At 50.4% G+C, this 16,919-nt stretch overlaps 1 protein-coding gene across 1 annotated transcript in view; it reads left to right on the top strand.

The window, feature by feature from the left end:
• SYNJ2 (synaptojanin 2) overlaps window positions 1–16,919 on the top strand; it is a 75,005-nt gene that overhangs the window by 6,322 nt on the left and 51,764 nt on the right. The gene's annotated exons all lie outside the window — the stretch shown is intronic.

Here is a 16,919-nt window from a genome sequence, read left to right as displayed (position 1 = left end):
TTCCTTCACTTGTGTTTCCTGCCTAGAAAAGTTCCTTTAGCATTTGTTGTAAAGCTGGTTTGGTGCTGCTGAATTCTCTTAGCTTTTGCTTGTCTGTAGAGATTTTAATTTCTCCATCAAATCTGAATGATATCCTTGCTGGGTAGAGTAATCTTTGTTGTAGGTTTTTCTCTTTCATCACTTTAAATATGTCTGCCACTCCCTTCTGGCTTGCAGAGTTTCTGCTGAAAGATCAGCTATTAACCTTATGGGGATTCCCTTATGTGTTATTTGCTTTTGTTTCCCTTGATGCTTTTAATATTTTTTCTTTTTATTTAATTTTTGACTGTTTGATTAATATGTATCTTGGTGTGTTTCTCCTTGGATTTATCCTGTATGGGACTCTCTGTTCTTCCTGTACTTGATTGACTATTTCCTTTCCCATATTAGGGAGGTTTTCAACTGTAATCTCTTCAAATATTTTCTCAATCCCTTTCTTTTTCTCTTCTTCTTCTGGGACCCCTATAATTCGAATGTTGGTGCATTTGATGTTGTCCCAGAGGTCTCTGAGACTGTCCTCAATTCTTTTCATTCTTTTTTCTTTATTCTGCTCTGTGTTAGTTATTTCCACTGTTTTATCTTCCACGTCACTTATCCGTTCTTCTGCCTCAGTTATTCTGCTATTGATTCCTTCTAGAGAATTTTAAGTCCCATTTATTGTGTTGTTCATTATTGTTTGTTTGGTCTTTAGTTCTTCTAGGTCCTTGTTAAACGTTTCTTGTATTTTCTTCATTCTGTTTAGGCAGCCTCTCTGCTAATGGGTGGGGTTGTGTTCCTGTCTTGCTAGTTGTTTGGCATAGGGTGTCCAGCACTGTAGCTTGCTGGTCATTGAGTGGAGCTAGGTCTTAGCATTGAGATGGAGATCTCTGGAGAGCTTCCACCATTTGATATTATGTGGAGCCGGGAGGTCTCTGGTGGACCAGTGTCCTGAACTTGGCTCCCCTGCCTCAGAGGCACAGGCCTGACACCTGGCTGGAGCACCAAGACCCTGTCAGCCACATGGCTCAGAAGAAAAGGGAGAAAACAAAAAAGAAAATAAATAAATAAAGTTATTAAACTATTTAAAAAATTATTAAAAATTAAAAAATTTTATAGTAATTTAAAAAGAAAGAAAGAAAGAAAGAAAGAAAGAAAGAAGAGCAACCAAACCAAAAAACAGATCCACAGCATACACATACACACTCACAAAAAGAGAAAAAGGAAAAAAAAATATATATTTTTTTTAAAAAAGGAAGAGAGCAACCAAATCAATAAACAAATCTACCAATGATAATAAACTCTAAATACTAAACTACGATAAACATAAAACCAGAAACAAATTAGATGCAGAAAGCAAACCCTAAGTCTACAGTTGCTCCCAAAGTCCACCACCTCAATTTGGCATGATTTGTTGTCTATTCAGGTATACCAGAGATGCAGGGTCCATCAAGTTGATTGTGGAGATTTAATCCGCTGCTCCTGAGGCTGCTGGGAGAGATTTCCCTTTCTCTTCTTTGTTTGCACAGCTCCTGGGGTTCAGCTTTGGATTTGGACCCGCCTCTGCGTGTAGGTCACCTGAGGGCGTCTCTTCTTGGCTCAGACAGGGCGTGGTTAAAGGAGCAGCTGATTAGGGGGCTCTGGCTCACTCAGGCCGGGGCGGGGAGGGAGGGGTACGGATGCGGGGTGAGCCTGCACGGCGCACCAGCCTGAGGTGTGCCGTGTGTTCTCCCGGGGAAGTTTTCCCTGGATCGTGGGACCCTGGCAGTGGCGGGCTGCACAGGCTCCCGGGAGGGGAGGTGTGGAGAGTGACCTGTGCTTAAACACAGGCTTCATGGTGGAGAAGCAGCAGCCTTAGCGTCTCATGCCCGTCTCTGAGGTCCGCGCTGATAGCCGCGGCTCGCGCCCGTCTCTGGAGCTCGTTTAGGCGGTACTCTGAATCCCCTCTCCTCGCGCACCCCGAAACATAGGTCTCTTCAAGTGAAACTTTTTAAAAGGCAGCTGTAGCATTTGGTGATGTTGCTGGTCCAGAGAAGGATTGTAGAAGCCTTCTGTTACTAGAAAGACTTTTAGAGTATTCTAAACACTTCACAGTTGGATAGACCGGCTCTGAACTTGAAATTCCCATCTGTGTTCTAAAGGTCTAGCTTTTTGCTTTCCTTTTCTGGATAAGGTTAAGAGTGCTTTCATTTTTTTATCCCCCCAGAAGGTTGCAGTCTCTGCTTTTGCGAGGGGCAGTGCACCTGTGGCAGCCGGCAAAGCTGGCAGTGGAACCCTGGCCATTCCATGAAGTTCAAGGTTGGGGGCAGCTTACTCTTCACATCAGCTGTGGTTTCCTGTGATGGGTCTCCCCAGTGAGGAATGAGAGATCAAGCAGACTTAAGTCGAGGGTTTATTCCCACTGTCGAGGGCAGTGGTTTCTCCCTGGCCCCTGAGTGGTCCTAAATTCTGCGCAGCTCTGCGGCCAGTGCACGCTGCTGCTTTTACGGGGACTGGCAGAGAGCTAGGTAGACCCAACAGGCATAAGCACAGCTCTTCAAGGCACGTTTCAACCCATAAGGATCATAACTTGCAAAGGCTTCCCATTGAAAGGGGCTCACCTTTGCTTGGTGTTTTCAGGCAGTGCTGAGATAGGGGCTTGAGTTGGGTGGTGAGTTTAGGAAAAACTGATGATCATTGATTGGCCGATTTCTAGGTTAGTCCTATTCCAACGTGACTTAGGTGGCCACCTAGCCTGCCAGCAGGAGGTTTGCTGGAGGGATACTTCGAAGTTCCAGCTTCTAAAAGAATTAGGTTGAGAATCTAGCTTTAATGTGGATCAGCGGGAACAGGAATTCCAGAGGCAGAAAAGCCAAACAGGTTGGCACCAATTTCAAAGGTTTTTCTAAAGTCTTCTCGATGACCTGATTCAACAGTAGGAGGCATCTCAAGTATAGATACAAAGCCAGAGCCTGTAACAGTTCCCCTGGGTCTGCCGTCCACAGTTAACATACAGATGTTCTCTTATTTGCGTACTGGGACAAAAAGCGCTTGCTGTCTTCTCTCTCTTTGTCACTTTTAGACGTCGTGCAGACCAGATGAAGGGAACTGTGCCTATTGTTCATGAATTTCGTCCATTTTTAGAGCCAGCAGCAATGCTCCAGAGTTCAGTGTTCTCCAGACAGCCCCCCAGGAAGGGTGGTCTGCAACTGCGCGTGTTTACACGTGGGTGTGGGTCGTGCAGCCCTGCCTCTCCCACCCCGAGCCATGCGTGCTGTGGAGCAGGGAGCCGGGTGGGCAGGAGGCGCCGTGAGACGTAATGAAGCTAATTAGTGAGTGTCCCAAAATTACCTTGAGCTTCTGGGGGAAGAGGTCCTGTGTAAACACGGGCCGGGTTCTCCCGGCTGCTGTGGGAGAGGCCACAGTGTCAAGTTTTGTTTGACTTGGAGGCGTGGCCATGGAGCCGAGCAAGGCGCTGTATCAACTGCCGCCATGGCCACTTTGTCAGGCTTCGTGGCCTGGGTTTATTTGGTCAGTGACTTGAAGTTTGACCTGCCTAAGGGCATCTGAGAGAGTCAAATGAATCCTCCTGGGTAAAGACTGAAGCGCAGGGACTGCTGGGGACTTTGGGCTCCGGCCTTGGGTAACCTGGGTGGTGACCCCAGGTCGCAGCGGCCTGTTGTGTCCGTGGCTCATGAAGAGGCCTTTCCCAATTGTAGGTTTGCTCCTCGTAATATTGACAAGATGGCAAACTGAGTTAGTGTGCTTCTGCCTGGCTTTTTTTGTAACTCACCAGGAGGAATGTTATATCAGATCTCGCCAGGCTCCTTTTTTGGACTGCGTGGCTCCAAGACTTTTCCTTTAACCTTTAATTGTGAAAATTTTCAGATGTACACAAAAGTGGAAGGAAAAATGAATCTGCTGTACCTGTCACTCACCGTGGATGGTAATCAGTACAGTTCAATTCTATGTCACCCGTCCCTGTATTTTATATGAAAAATAAATTTCCTAAAATTTAGTTGGTTTATTGCCAGCAAGGTTTTAATTAATTTGGCTTGGCTTTTTTTTTTTTTTTTTTCTTCCTGACTTGCATTTGTATGTGTGTAAGTTCAAATTTACTTGATGGATTGAAATGTGACCAACAATAGAAATGGTGGTGTGAATTGATTCTGAGATTCTGGCCAAGATACATTTTTAAGAGTGAAGTGATCACACGGGAAGAGTAAACCACAGCCTGGAAGAGCCGGGTGTCCCCCTTCTTGGGACAGCACTGATGGGCTCGAAGGAGATGGTCTGGACCCAGTGGAGGCACTGCCCCTAGACCACGGCAAGAGGGGGCCTTGCCCTGTGCCTCTCACCAGAGTGAGGAGTCGGGCCAAGGGGCCGTGTCCCCTGCTGTTTGTGGCCCTCTCCCTGACCACCTCTGGACCACAGTCCAGGTACATAGGATCCTGGAGTCTCCTGCATAAGTGGTGCCCAGCCTGCATCCAGCCTGCTCTGGCCTCCTCCCAGGGCCCCCGACAGACTGTGCAGTGGGTGTGTCTACCCAGGTCTGGAGGAGGGGTGTAGCAAGGGTGCAGGGTGTGAGTGGAAGTGGACACACACTTGCTGGGGTGTCCTCAGGTGTGTGCACGAGGCCCCTACAAGGTGGTATGAAGCCCAGAGGGGGCTGGGGTCGGTGGAAAGAAAAGGGGGCCAGGCTGGGGACGGCTCTCCCTACTGGGCACATCCTGGACCTGGCCTTCCAGTTAGTCCCGGGAGTGTCCTTCTCAAGCCAAAAGGATAAAATGTATTTTACTGAACAGTTTGTGAGCTTGATTGAAACCTTACAAATAGTTCCACACAGGGGGTGCAGGGCTCCGATGGCACCTGGCTCAGACCCTGTAGGTGTCAGGCCAGGTGTGCCTAGGTCTTACTCTGGGGCGTTCCTTGGGCACCCAGGCACCCCTTTGTGATTTGTGGCTGCTCAGCTTCTGTTGATGGACGGTGTCACCTTTTCACCTGAGGATGATGTTTTTTTCCCCACTCAAAGTGTCCTTAAAGCCCAAGGGGCTTTAAGGCAAACTGCCCCAGGCTCAGACCTGGGAATTAGATTGGGGTCCCTATTATTAGGGTGTGTGTGGTGGCCAGCCCATCTCCAGGGGAAAATCAAATCAGGCTGGCAAATGTGCCTGCACCCAAGTAAGCTGAGGGCTTGAAAGCGAGGCCCTAGCGCTGTGCTGGCATCTCCACGCTGCAGTTACAGGGGGAGCTTTGCTAGATGGCGGATTCTCTGCGAAAGTCAACACAAAACAGCCCAGTCACAGGCATTTCCTGTTTCAAGGACTTGCTGGAAGGAGACCTGGGACCCTGTTGTGTAAATGTAAGTCATTATTGAGGACAGTTTAATGAAACCCTTAAAAACGTGCCCGTCCTTGATCCAGTATTCTATGGGTAGACTATCTCAGGAAATACACACATGAACTCATTTTGCTTCAAGGATATGTATTGCAAAGTGTTTTGAATTTTCAGCTGGTCAAGTGAACCAAAGTTCACTTGATAATAATAGCTAACGCTTACGGAGTGCTTACCATGTTCCAGGCGCTGTTTGTGGTTCATATGTATTGACTTATTCCGTCCTCACAAAGAGGTAGGTCCTAATAATCTCCGTTTACACTTGGAGAAACTGAGGCACAGGGAAGTGTAAGAACTTGCATGAGGTTCTGTTTCTAGTTAGTGGCCGAGCTGTGATTTGAACAAGCCCAGGAGGCTCCAGAGCGCAGTATGTTTGCTAAAATCCCATGCTTAGAAAAAAAGAAATTTCAATGTGTGTATGAAAAACACTAGCAGTGTCCTGTTGTCTCTCTGCTTATCTTGGGTTTCAAAACACACGTGTAGTCAGTGAAGAGAGGGCTGCTGGTGAGTGTAAAGCATCACGTAGCATCCCGACTGCGACGGGCTTTCCATCTGACACTCTTTTATAGAGGGGCGTTCAGGCTTGGGGAAGCAGTCACCCACTCTCTGAGCAGTGCATGTGATATTACAGAGGGGAGATCTTCACGAGAAATGTGTGGGCTTCAGTCCTGTGTTCTAGCAGAGCTGAGGCTTGTGCCGGGTCTTGTCCTTCTGAGTGGATGTCCCGACACCTGGAACAGAGCCTGGTTAGGACTCAAGGCTCTGAAGGAAGTGCCGGGTTTCTCGGTGTAGAGGTGGCAGTGGACCCCAGGCTCCCCAGGGACATGCATCTCAACGTGAGGACAGTCAAACTGATAACACGTTGGTGTCGTCCTGAACCTCTCCTCGATTTTGAGTGGGGAAAGGTTCCTGGGTGAGTGTGCTGGGTGCCCTGTCCACTTCCTGTCCTCCTGTCCTGTATCTTCCTGTCCTCTGTTCTGGGGCCCTGAGGATGGCTCTGCCACGTGGGTGGATAGACTGCTTTGCACCCAAGGTGAGCACTGGGCACCTGTTGTGGAGCACAGGGCCCCGTCCAGGAAGGCTGGATGCATCTGGCCGGGTGCTGGGGGGCAGCAGTCTGAACTCGGGGCATATGAAGCCGGAGGGTTGCCATTTGCTTATATAGCTTCTTGGTTCAGAAAATGCCTCCGGGTGGGGGGATTCGCTCTGAGCATATTAGCTGTGGAGGGCGGGCAGAGCAGCTCCTTCTGGTGGCCCAGTTCACGGGAGCAATTCCGAAGTACAAATGCGGAAGTCTGAACTTAATTTTAAGGCAGTTTTTTGAGGATATGGGACTCTCCCGGAGAGCCTTCTGTAACATCACGGGAGCTGGTACTTAATTCTGTTCCTGCCTCTGTGCCCATTTCCGCCCCTCCTCCGCCCCTCCCCAGGCTGCTGGGGCGTGATGGGGCCGCCCCCCCACCCCACCTGCTGGACCCTTGTCCTCTACTCTCCGACTCTTGTGTGTTTCACTGAAACCATATCCTCCCCGAGAACAGGGCATCATCTTCCACCACTTCTGCCCTTTGACAAGGTCTGAGGTGATGCTCAGGGCAAAACAGGTGGTAAGAAAAGGAAGGTGGACTTTTCCTGTGCCTTTAAAGCACCGTGAGGTCCCGTGGAGCAGAACTTGGGCCACCAAATGCTCTCCCACTTACGTGCTGATGTGGGATTTGGGGGTGGGGTAGGGAGAGGGCAGGGTGTTCCGGACGGAGGCTCAGACCCGGCGGAGGACTGGGATGGTCCGGTCACCCATCAAGAGCTAGGAAAATGGCCAGATTTAAGGTGAGCACAACGTACAGCTTGTCTCTGCTGGCCGGCTGCCTTTTTGTATTCAACTTGTACTGACATTCCCGACAGGCGGTAATCATCTCTACTCAGAAGAAGCAAACTCCTTTCCTCAGGTCTGACCCTGGAATGTTCTAGTGATAAGTCCTCCAAACCCTTCATCTGTTCCCTTTCCTGCCTCTTGGCAGGAGAGAGAAGACCTGAATTCTAACTCTGACTCCTTAAGCTATTCCTATCTGGCGGAATTGAGTTAGTTCCCCCAGGCCTCAGAATCCTAATCTGAAAACAAATGCATGACAACCTAGTTTGGCTTCCCTCCTCTCAGATGCCATGTGTCTTTAAAAAAACAAAACAAAACAAAAAGTTAAACACTAAGCATAAGCAAATAAGCAACACCCCTACTTTACACACCTAGTTAAAATTATAAACTACCCAGAAATTTGAATCTTAGGAGAAATGACCTGGCAAAGTAAAATCTAAGATGGCTCAGATCTAAGCCTGAGCTAAACCTAGGAACCTGATGCTATACATTTTTTATTGGAGACTTATGAATTAATTAAAATGCATGAAATTCTCTCTCTTGATTCTGCCCCTTTCCTGTAACCAGCAAAAAAAAATTTTAAGCCATGACAATTTAAGCTTAAATTAGGAACATACGGTATTTATTAAACTGAACTGCACTAATTGAGTATCTCTTTTAGCAGATTCTTATTAATTAACCAGCAAAAAAAAATTTTAAGCCATGACAATTTAAGCTTAAATTAGGAACATACGGTATTTATTAAACTGAACTGCGCTGAGTATCTCTTTTAGCAGATTCTTATTAATATCCACTGGCATTCTGAAAATCATACCTTTCCTCACATTGAGTAACTTTTTTTTAACCTTCTGGACTGGAGTGGGGCAAGTTGTATATCTGGGGATGGGCGGGCTTGTTTGTCTGTGTTTATTGCCTGTACGTTGCATGGACTTAGCTTCACCATGAATCTTTTCCGTGGCTGATAAATACTGTATGTTGGAAAAACTTTAAGCAGAGATAGTCCTCTGCCGCTCTGCTTCCCAACCAAGCAGAGCTGAGGTCAGGCAGAGCTGAGCTGGATCCTGCTGGCGGAGAGGAGTGACGGAAGGCCATCAATTGCAGCAGCGGTGCACATGCTCCGGCTTAACAGAACAGTGACACTCACCTCACGGCCTGTTTCAACAGTGGACTTGTTTGTTTTTATTTAAATGGTGTGGCTAGAGAAAGGAATATTGGAAAACGAGGGCTGGAAATAACTTGTCACCCACCCAGGCCTGAGCCAGGCCCTTATAACAATGTCCATCTGCCTAGTGGCACCTGCTTCTCTTTTCACTGGGACCACTAGGAGGGGAGGACCCCGTGGACCAGGGAGGAGGAGCCTGTGGACCAGGAGGGGAGGAGCCTGTGGACCAGGACCCTATGCTGCTGGACGAGGCAGCAAGAGCCATGGTCAGAGCACACCTGTTGGGGTAACACAAGAGGGCCAGCGGTAGAGCTGCAGGAATGGAATTCCATGTTGAAACTGTAGGTCTCTGGAGTGGACAAAGAGAATCTTATACTTCCCATTTCTAAGGGCTACTTTCTGCTTTCTCCAGACACAGTGCTTGGAGTGAGGACACAGAGATTTCGTCTGATCCTATAAACTGATTTTAACCAGAAGTAACAGAACTTTATTGCTTTTATTCTTTAAGCTTTGCTGTTTGTTGACAGGGAAAGAGGTATGGTGTCCATAAGAATATTGACATTTGGGCTTCCCTGGTGGCACAGTGATTGAGAGTCCGCCTGCCGATGCAGGGGACACGGGTTCGTGCCCTGATCCGGGAAGATCCCACATGCGGCTGGGTCCGTGAGCCATGGCCGCTGAGCCTGCGCGTCCAGAGCCTGTGCTCCGCAATGGGAGAGGCCACGACAGTGAGAGGCCCGCGTACCGCACAAAAAAAAAAAAAAAAAAAAAAAAGAATATTGACATTTGCAAAGACCCCAGGAGCTCCGCAATGGGAGAGGCCACAACAGTGAGAGGCCCGCGTACCGCACAAAAAAAAAAAAAAAAAAAAAAAGAATATTGACATTTGCAAAGACCCCAGGAGTCTGGAATGGGAACACAGGGGAAGGTCCAGGCCTCCGTGCCAGCTTCTGGGGTGAGGTGGCGGGGTGGGAGGGCTGGGAGAGGCGGGCTGAACTCCTGTTCCCTCCCAAGCTCCCCCGCTTTCCAAGCTGCGACTGTGGGTCTGAATCTGTCCAGAGGGGACGCTTTTTGCTAATTCACAGAAAGGCACCCTACCAGCTGGAGACTGCCCTGGAAAAGGTGGACAGGTCATGGCCTTTCCTAACTCGTGTGGTAGTGATAAAATTTTAGTCCAGCCACAGAACTGGAACAAATGACCTAAGACACATATATGGAGTGAGAAATTGTAATGAAATACCACTGCCTGCACACGGATGGCTCCAGACTTCAGGGGTTTCTGGGTGTGTGTCTGACTTCAGCAGTGCTCCCCCTTTAGGTTTCTGGGTCAGTTTGCTGTTAGGAAAATTAGGTTACTGAGAGCTCATTAGAATTTTGTCTTACAAGAGAAAATAGACCCGGAACGAAAACTTGAGGAGCGATCCTGTGAGGAAAGTTTGCGAGCTGTAGAGGATGAACTTTGTGACTTCAGTTTGGTCCCTACGTTTCTCCTGGGTCTTGCAGGAAAGTTGTCACATTTGTGGCTTCTGTCTTCCCCTCTCCTGAACACTCTAGGTCTTTGGGTGCGGATGATAAGATTGTACACTTAGGAAATCCAGGAGACAGTCCCTGAAGTCTCTGTGGGTGCAGCGATATCATGTCTGGCACTTGTGTGGCAGCCCTCCAGGAGACAGACTGATGGACTCACGTGGACACACACAGTGGGGACACAACAGGTGAAATAAGGTTGGGAAAATGTTGATGCCTGTTGGAGCTGGGTGATAGGCAGGTGATGGTTCATTAGACGTAGTTAATTAATAAACTGGCTGCTTTTCAAGCTCAACAGATGAAAATCGGTAGTTTTCCCATAGTCATTAGTCAATTAGAGTATGTAATAGGAAAAACAGATTCCACTTGCAGTAACAACAGTTTCTGGGAATAAACATAATAAAATATGTAAAGCTATAAAACTTTATGGACGCACTGAATAAGTGGAAAGGTACAGCATATTCTTGGGAAAGGAACATCAGCATTGTAAAAATGTTCTCAATAAATCTGTAAATGCGAATACCTATGAGTAAAATGCAATCAACAGGATTTATTTATTTTCTTTTTGGCTGCGTTGGGTCTTTGTTGCTGCACGCGGGCTTTCTCTAGTTGTGGTGAGCGGGGGCTACTCTTCGTTGTGGTGCGCGGGCTTCTCATTGCAGTGGCTTCTCGTTGCGGAGCATGGGCTCTAGGCGCACAGGCTTCAGTAGTTGTGGCACGTGGGCTCAGTAGTTGTGGCACGTAGGCTCAGCAGTCGTGGCTTATGGGCTCTAGAGCACAGGCTCAGTAGTTGTGGCACGTGGGCTCAGTAGTTGTGGCTCGCGGGCTCTAGGGCACAGGCGCGATAGTTGTGGCATGTGGGCTCAGTCACAGGCTTCAGTAGTTGTGGCACGTGGGCTCAGTAGTTGTGGCACGTAGGCTCAGCAGTCGTGGCTTATGGGCTCTAGAGCACAGGCTCAGTAGTTGTGGCACGTGGGCTCAGTAGTTGTGGCTCGCGGGCTCTAGGGCACAGGCTCAATAGTTGTGGCATGTGGGCTCAGTAGTTGTGGCTCGTGAGCTCTAGAGTGCAGGCTCAGTAGTTGTGGTGCGTGAGCTTAGTTGCTCCACGGCATGTGGGATCTTCCCGGACCAGGGATTGAACCCACGTCCCCTGCATTGGCAGGTGGATTCTTAACCACTGTGCCACCAGGGAAGCCCCCATGGGAGTTTGATATAAAATGTCACAGGCTGACTTTAAAGTATATCTGGGACTCCCCCTCCCCCACTTAAACTTCTGCTCATCTTAATCCTCCCGTTTTGAGTAATGGCAGCCCCCCGTGGGTGGGCCTGTTGCTCCGGACAGAACCTGTGAGTCATCCAGATCCCTATCTTCTCCTCAATTCCGTCCAATCCACCAGGACGTCCAGACCACTCTACCTCCAAAATATGTCTGAATCCACAGGTTCCCCTGTTGCAGTTGCTACGGCACTAGTCCGGCCACTACTTCTCTCCCTTGGACCACACGCCACCTCCTAAGTGGCCTCTTGGCTGCCACTCCCGGGCCATCCCCTTGACCCCAGACAGCGGCCTGACCGAGCCTGCACGGCCTGTGTCCTTGCCCCACCTCTTTCTCCAGCCTGTCTTCCCCCATTTCCCGGGCTCACTCTTCTTGAGTGGCCCTGACCGGTTCCTGCCTCAGCGTCTCTGCACTGGCTGTGCCCCCTGCCTGCAGTGCTCTTCCCAGACCTCTGCGTAGCCACCTTGTCCTCGTTGAGGCCTAACTCGGTGACTTTGGCGAGACGTTCCTGACCCCCCTTAGCCAAACCAGCCCATGGCCTCCATGCCTCAACTGTCTCTGTTCCCTCACCTGTTTTCTTGTCTCTATAGCACGTGTCACTGAAATTACCTTATTTATTTGCTTGCAACATCTGTTGGGTCTTGAGCATGCCAGCTCCTTGGGAGCAGGATGTTGTAGGTTGCACTGTCTGCCCCAAAAAGATATGTTCAAGTCCTAACCCCTCTAACTGAATGTCACCTTACTTGGAAATAGGGTCTTTGTTGCCATAATTAAGGTGTGAATTAAGATGAGGTCATCCTGAAGTAGGGTGGGCCCTTAATCCTGTAGGACTGGTGTCCTTGTAAGAAGAGGAGACACAGAGACAGGTACTTACAGAGGGGAGAATGTCATGTGAAGACACACACACACAGAGGGGAGATGGCCACATGAAGACAGGCGGAGATGGAAGTGATGCTTCCACCAGCCAAGGAGTGCCTGGGGCTCCCAGAAGCGCGAACAGGCAGGAAGGATCCTCCCTGGAGCCTCCGGAGGGAGCCTGGCCCTGCCCACAGCTGGATTTTGCAGTTGATTAATCAAGTGCAAGTTGCTTTAATTCTCCAGCTTGTGGTATTTTGTTCGGCAGCCCCAAGAAACTAATACGGGGGGGGGGTGTTCTCAACACTGTCTGACGTGAGGAGAGGCTCAGGAAACACTGCCAGATGATGAAGAAATGGCCAAAATAGCCAAGAAGATTTTGAAAAAGATCAGGACAGTTTTGATCTACTAGACAGTAAATCATACTATAAAGCCTTAACAGTGATTTAATAGGCAAAAATCAATAGATTAGAGGAGAGGGCTCAAAACAGACTCATGTATATAGAGTAATGTAGTTTATTATTAAGGTAACAATTTAAATCATTGGGGGAAGAGGTGGATGCTCAGTAAAGGGTGTTTGTGCAACTTGGCACTTCCTTTGTTCAGCCAGATATTTCAGAGCAGGTCCCCCTTGGCTGTCTGGTCAGGAAGGAGAAGGGCCTGCCCCACAGGTCAGTGCCAGGCGGTTCCTCTTCCAGGGAGTGAGCGGTCTTTGCCGCAGTTCATGCAGGTGACTGTTCACACGGCTTCCTGTCGCTAGCTAGCTTCTCGCCAGCTTACAGCCTTGTGCCTGCAGGAGCTAGGATCCCTTATGAAACCCCCATAGGTATAGTTTCCGGGGTTCACAAAGGGGCATGCTCAGCTACAAAAGTTGTCACACTTAAGGAAGCCCCAAGCCTGGTGTCCCCATTGGGGCTTCCTCATTCATGAAGTTCATTTTGACCATAAGCAGTGTTATCTAGTGACGTAGTTTATGTTTTACCTTTATGGAGTTCCCAGGAAACCAGAGCTGGAGAGTCAGAAAAAGGTTTTGTTAAGCCCAAGTGGGCTTAACAACCCCTGCCTGTTGTCAGCCCCGTGGGCTCCCAGACAAGCCCAGATTTAACTTGTCCTCTGGGGACACACCTGCCCAGGTTCCAGCCCAGCTCAGTGCTGGGAACGTCAGGGCAGGGCTCAGGTGCTTGGGACATGAACAACAGCTGTGGCAGGGCCAGGAGTGGCAGTTAGTAGGACAGGGCCACCATGGCCAGAGGTTGGGGCTGGTGAGAGGTATGGCACCTGTCAAAAAAAGCCAGGGTTGTGGAGGACAGAATTGGTCCCCTGGAAGGAGTGTGGGACAGGCTTCAGAGGCGTTCTGTAAAGGCAAACTTCCCCAGAGAGGGGCTCCCCAAACGAAAGGATTTTGTGGCAAATGACTGGGGGAGTCTGGACACGGTGACCCCTTGGAGAAGTCCAGCATGAGTTAGCATATGAACGATGGCCAGGCCCTGCAGTAAATCCACCTACTGAGACATCCCTGCCTTCCCCAAACACCTTTGACCTTAGTTCACAGAACATACACCAACGCCTGACGGTGACCAGTGTCCCTAGGGTACACTTGGGGACACATCCTAGGGTACACATCCCTGCTGTGAAGGGATGAAGATTCTAAGGCCGGGTTCTGAGCCAGCCACAGGCTCCTCTGTTTTCGAGACTAGAGCTAATTCCAGATACAGAAAGCCTTTGGCTGGAGGGTAATTTGGAGGAGACAGTTTCCAAATCAACAAAACAGTGTAACTAGGTTCATTTGAGAAGGTTTCTTCCGCCCTTTTGTTAAAAAAAACAAAAAAACTGTGACCGTTTCCCGTTGATGCTGGGTGGGGCCTCTGTGAGTAAGCAGGTGTGTTTAGTTAATAGACGTATATGGAGAAAGAGGCCACGCCTGTCACAAACTACGCCCCCAGATATTACCTATATGTGGGGTGTCGGTAATAAAGCGATAATAACGTGTCTGCGCTGAGTTGAGCTTCCCTCATCTTCCCCGGACCTGTGTGCTCCCGAGTTTGTCAGAGGTCAGAGGTCCCCCAAAGAGCGTGGCTGCAGCGCTGTGACAGTTTCTGAGTATCTAACACAGGTGAACAAACTGCTCTGTCAGATCGATCCCTAATGAATCTGACCAAACAAAAAATTTTTTTAATCAGAGAAGCCTAGGAAATGAATTATCGACTGTTGTCTGGATTCTGGATTAAAATAGAGAGTAGTAATCGACCTTGGGGAGACTGATCTACTCTCACCCCGGCCTCCTGGAACTGGGTCCCGACCTCACCTTCGCGCATTCCCCCAATCCCGGCGGCCTTGCCGGAGGCGGGGTCATCGTCTGTGCTCCTCAACGCTGCTCCCCCGCAGGTCCCTATCCCTCCCTGGAAGACCGCCTGCCTCTCGGCCGCTCCCGTTCGTGGAGGGCTGGGCTCCTGGCTCGCCCAGCTCTTCCGCCACCTCTCCTGTCCCATCCTAGCTATGGTCGTGCCCATTAGCTGCTGTCACCTCCTCACTGCCAAGTCTTTCCTTCCAACCCCCTTCACGCCGCTGGCCTTCTCGTCACCAGTCATTATACCGCCCTGGAAGTTCAGCATCAAGCATGCTCTCCGCTACCTTCTGCCCTCCTAACCCGCTCGGGACCCCTACTCAGACCTTGAGTCTGCGGCCCTCGAACCTTCCCGGCTCCTTCCCTCCGCTCACATCCTCTCTTGCCTCCTTGTCCTGCTTCAGTTCCCCTCCATGCTGATGATTCCTCTTGCACCACGCTCTCCCCTCTTTCAACCACTCTCTCCTTCCTACTTGCCAGGCAAACCCCCTGGCCCTGAGTTAGCCCTCTCCCCCCACTACGTGCGCACCCTCACGTTGCTGGACGCAGCTGGAGGAAAACCCGACCACGCGGATCTGTCTGTCACAACTTCCTAAGGGTCTCCAGTGCTGGTTCGGTGGCCTGGTTGCGTTTGCCTAGCCAGGTTTCTCTTCCGCCCTCCGGGATGACTGTTTCTCATCTCAGGCCTTCAACACCTTGTTCCTCTCCGCTAATGATTTCACTCCCTGTTTCACTGAGAGAATGAAAGTAATTAAAACGGAACTCCGACAAACCCCGTCCGTCACCTCCTCTGCCTGCCCTGTGTCGGCGGCGCCGCCTCCCTCTGTCGGGGCACGTGACCTCTGTGCCCCTGTCCTTCCTCCCTTCCCTTCCTAGCTGGATGATTTCCACCGGCACACCCACAGACGGTTCATGTTTAGAAACACCCTCTCTCGACCCCAGGCCCCCGCCTCCTTTCTCTGTTCCCTTCCCCCGTGTGAAGGGGCCGTCTCCGCTCTCCCTCCTCCTGCTCGCTCTCCGTGACACAGTTTCAGCCAGGCTTTGGTACTCTGAAGCCCTTCATCAGGGTCACCAGAGATGGCTACCTTGCCGGATCCCGCGCAGGTCTGCCCGCAGCATCACCCAGGCGATCGCGCCTGCTTCCTGAAGGATGCTTCTCCTCCAGGTCATATTCACTGCTGCTTCCCCCAGTGCCTGGAGCGGCACCTGGCACACAGTAGGCATCTAGCGTTCTTGTTGAGTGATGGGATTGAAGTGTGAAAGGGTATGACTTTCCCCTTCTCTCCCCCTCCCTCCCTGCACCTCACGTAGCATTAGAAGGTGTATATGGATCACATGACATGGTTTCTGAAGGTAAGGGTGTGTGTGTGTGTGCGTGTGTGTGTGTGTGTACATGCATGGAAACAGGGCTTCTCGGTGAGGGACGAGGCACTCCAGTGGGGTTGTAGCAGGGCTGGGAGGGGCACTCAGGTAGAGTAAGGAAGTACTTCTTCCTGAGTAAGGAAGAAAAGAGGGGACAGTACTCAGCAACTGGCTGGGCTGGTCAGTTAGAGAAGAAACTTGGAAAGTAGCTGGGAGTGGAGCCTCCGGCGCCCGGCCCAGGCCTTGGGTCTAAGTTGGTAGTCAAGGGAAGCACCCTGAAGGGTTTGTTGTAGGAGGGAGTGACACGTCGGGACTTGCCCCGGGGGGGGAGTCCCTTGTGGGGGCCTGGGAGGGGGACAGAAGGCCCAGGAGTGAGGTCTGTGGTCAGCCCGTGAGCTCTGCCCTGAAGGATCTACCTCCCCGCCATGTCTAAAGATAGCTGCACGCATCTGTGGAAAATGGGGTAATTGATGCTCATCCTTGTTATCTGTTGGGTGGGAGGCCCTGCAGGTGCCCTGACCCAGCCCGTGCTGCCGCCCCCCTCGCCTGGCTCCATCAGAAGCCTCGTCAGCACTGTGTCAGTATTTTTTAAAGGCCCCGGATCCCTTCTTTTTAGGGAAAAAAAGACTCAACTCTAAAGGCTCAGTGTCCAGCCCAGCGCTCAAGCCCTCTAGTCTGAGGAGCCGGCCTCCTCTTCCAGGCTGGTCACCTCAGCCACTGTTGACCTTGGTGCAGGGAGGGGAGTTTATCCAGCTGCTTCTCCAGCTGTGGCCTCAGGAGACCATACATTGTCCTCTTACTTTCTCTGGCTGGGTGTCGCCGGTATGCACAGCCTTGCTGGGAGACAGTGCTTCTGCTTATGTCGTGTTTTGGGGGTGTACTCCCCAACCCACCCTTCACGTGGCTCGGACTTTTGGGAGAGGGAGAGGTGGTGGGGAGAGCAGGAAGGTTTCTTAGCGGGACTGACATGTCTGCCCAGTTGGCTTTTGTCTGGGCTCTCAAGCTTCTGTTTCAGGCTGGTGTTTTGATTTCCACGTTGCTTAGCAACCCTCCAGCAGCCTCCATAGACCAGCCCGCCTGCCGGAGGAAAACCATTGTCTTTCTGGAGAGCTGCTTTAGCTCCCAACTGATAACTCTG

Source organism: Physeter macrocephalus, chromosome 10, assembly GCF_002837175.3.
Source record: "Physeter macrocephalus isolate SW-GA chromosome 10, ASM283717v5, whole genome shotgun sequence".
In the NCBI taxonomy this organism is placed as follows: Eukaryota; Metazoa; Chordata; class Mammalia; order Artiodactyla; family Physeteridae; genus Physeter; species Physeter macrocephalus.
Note: the sequence above shows the minus strand (reverse complement) of the source record. Positions and strands in the feature narration are given on the sequence as shown.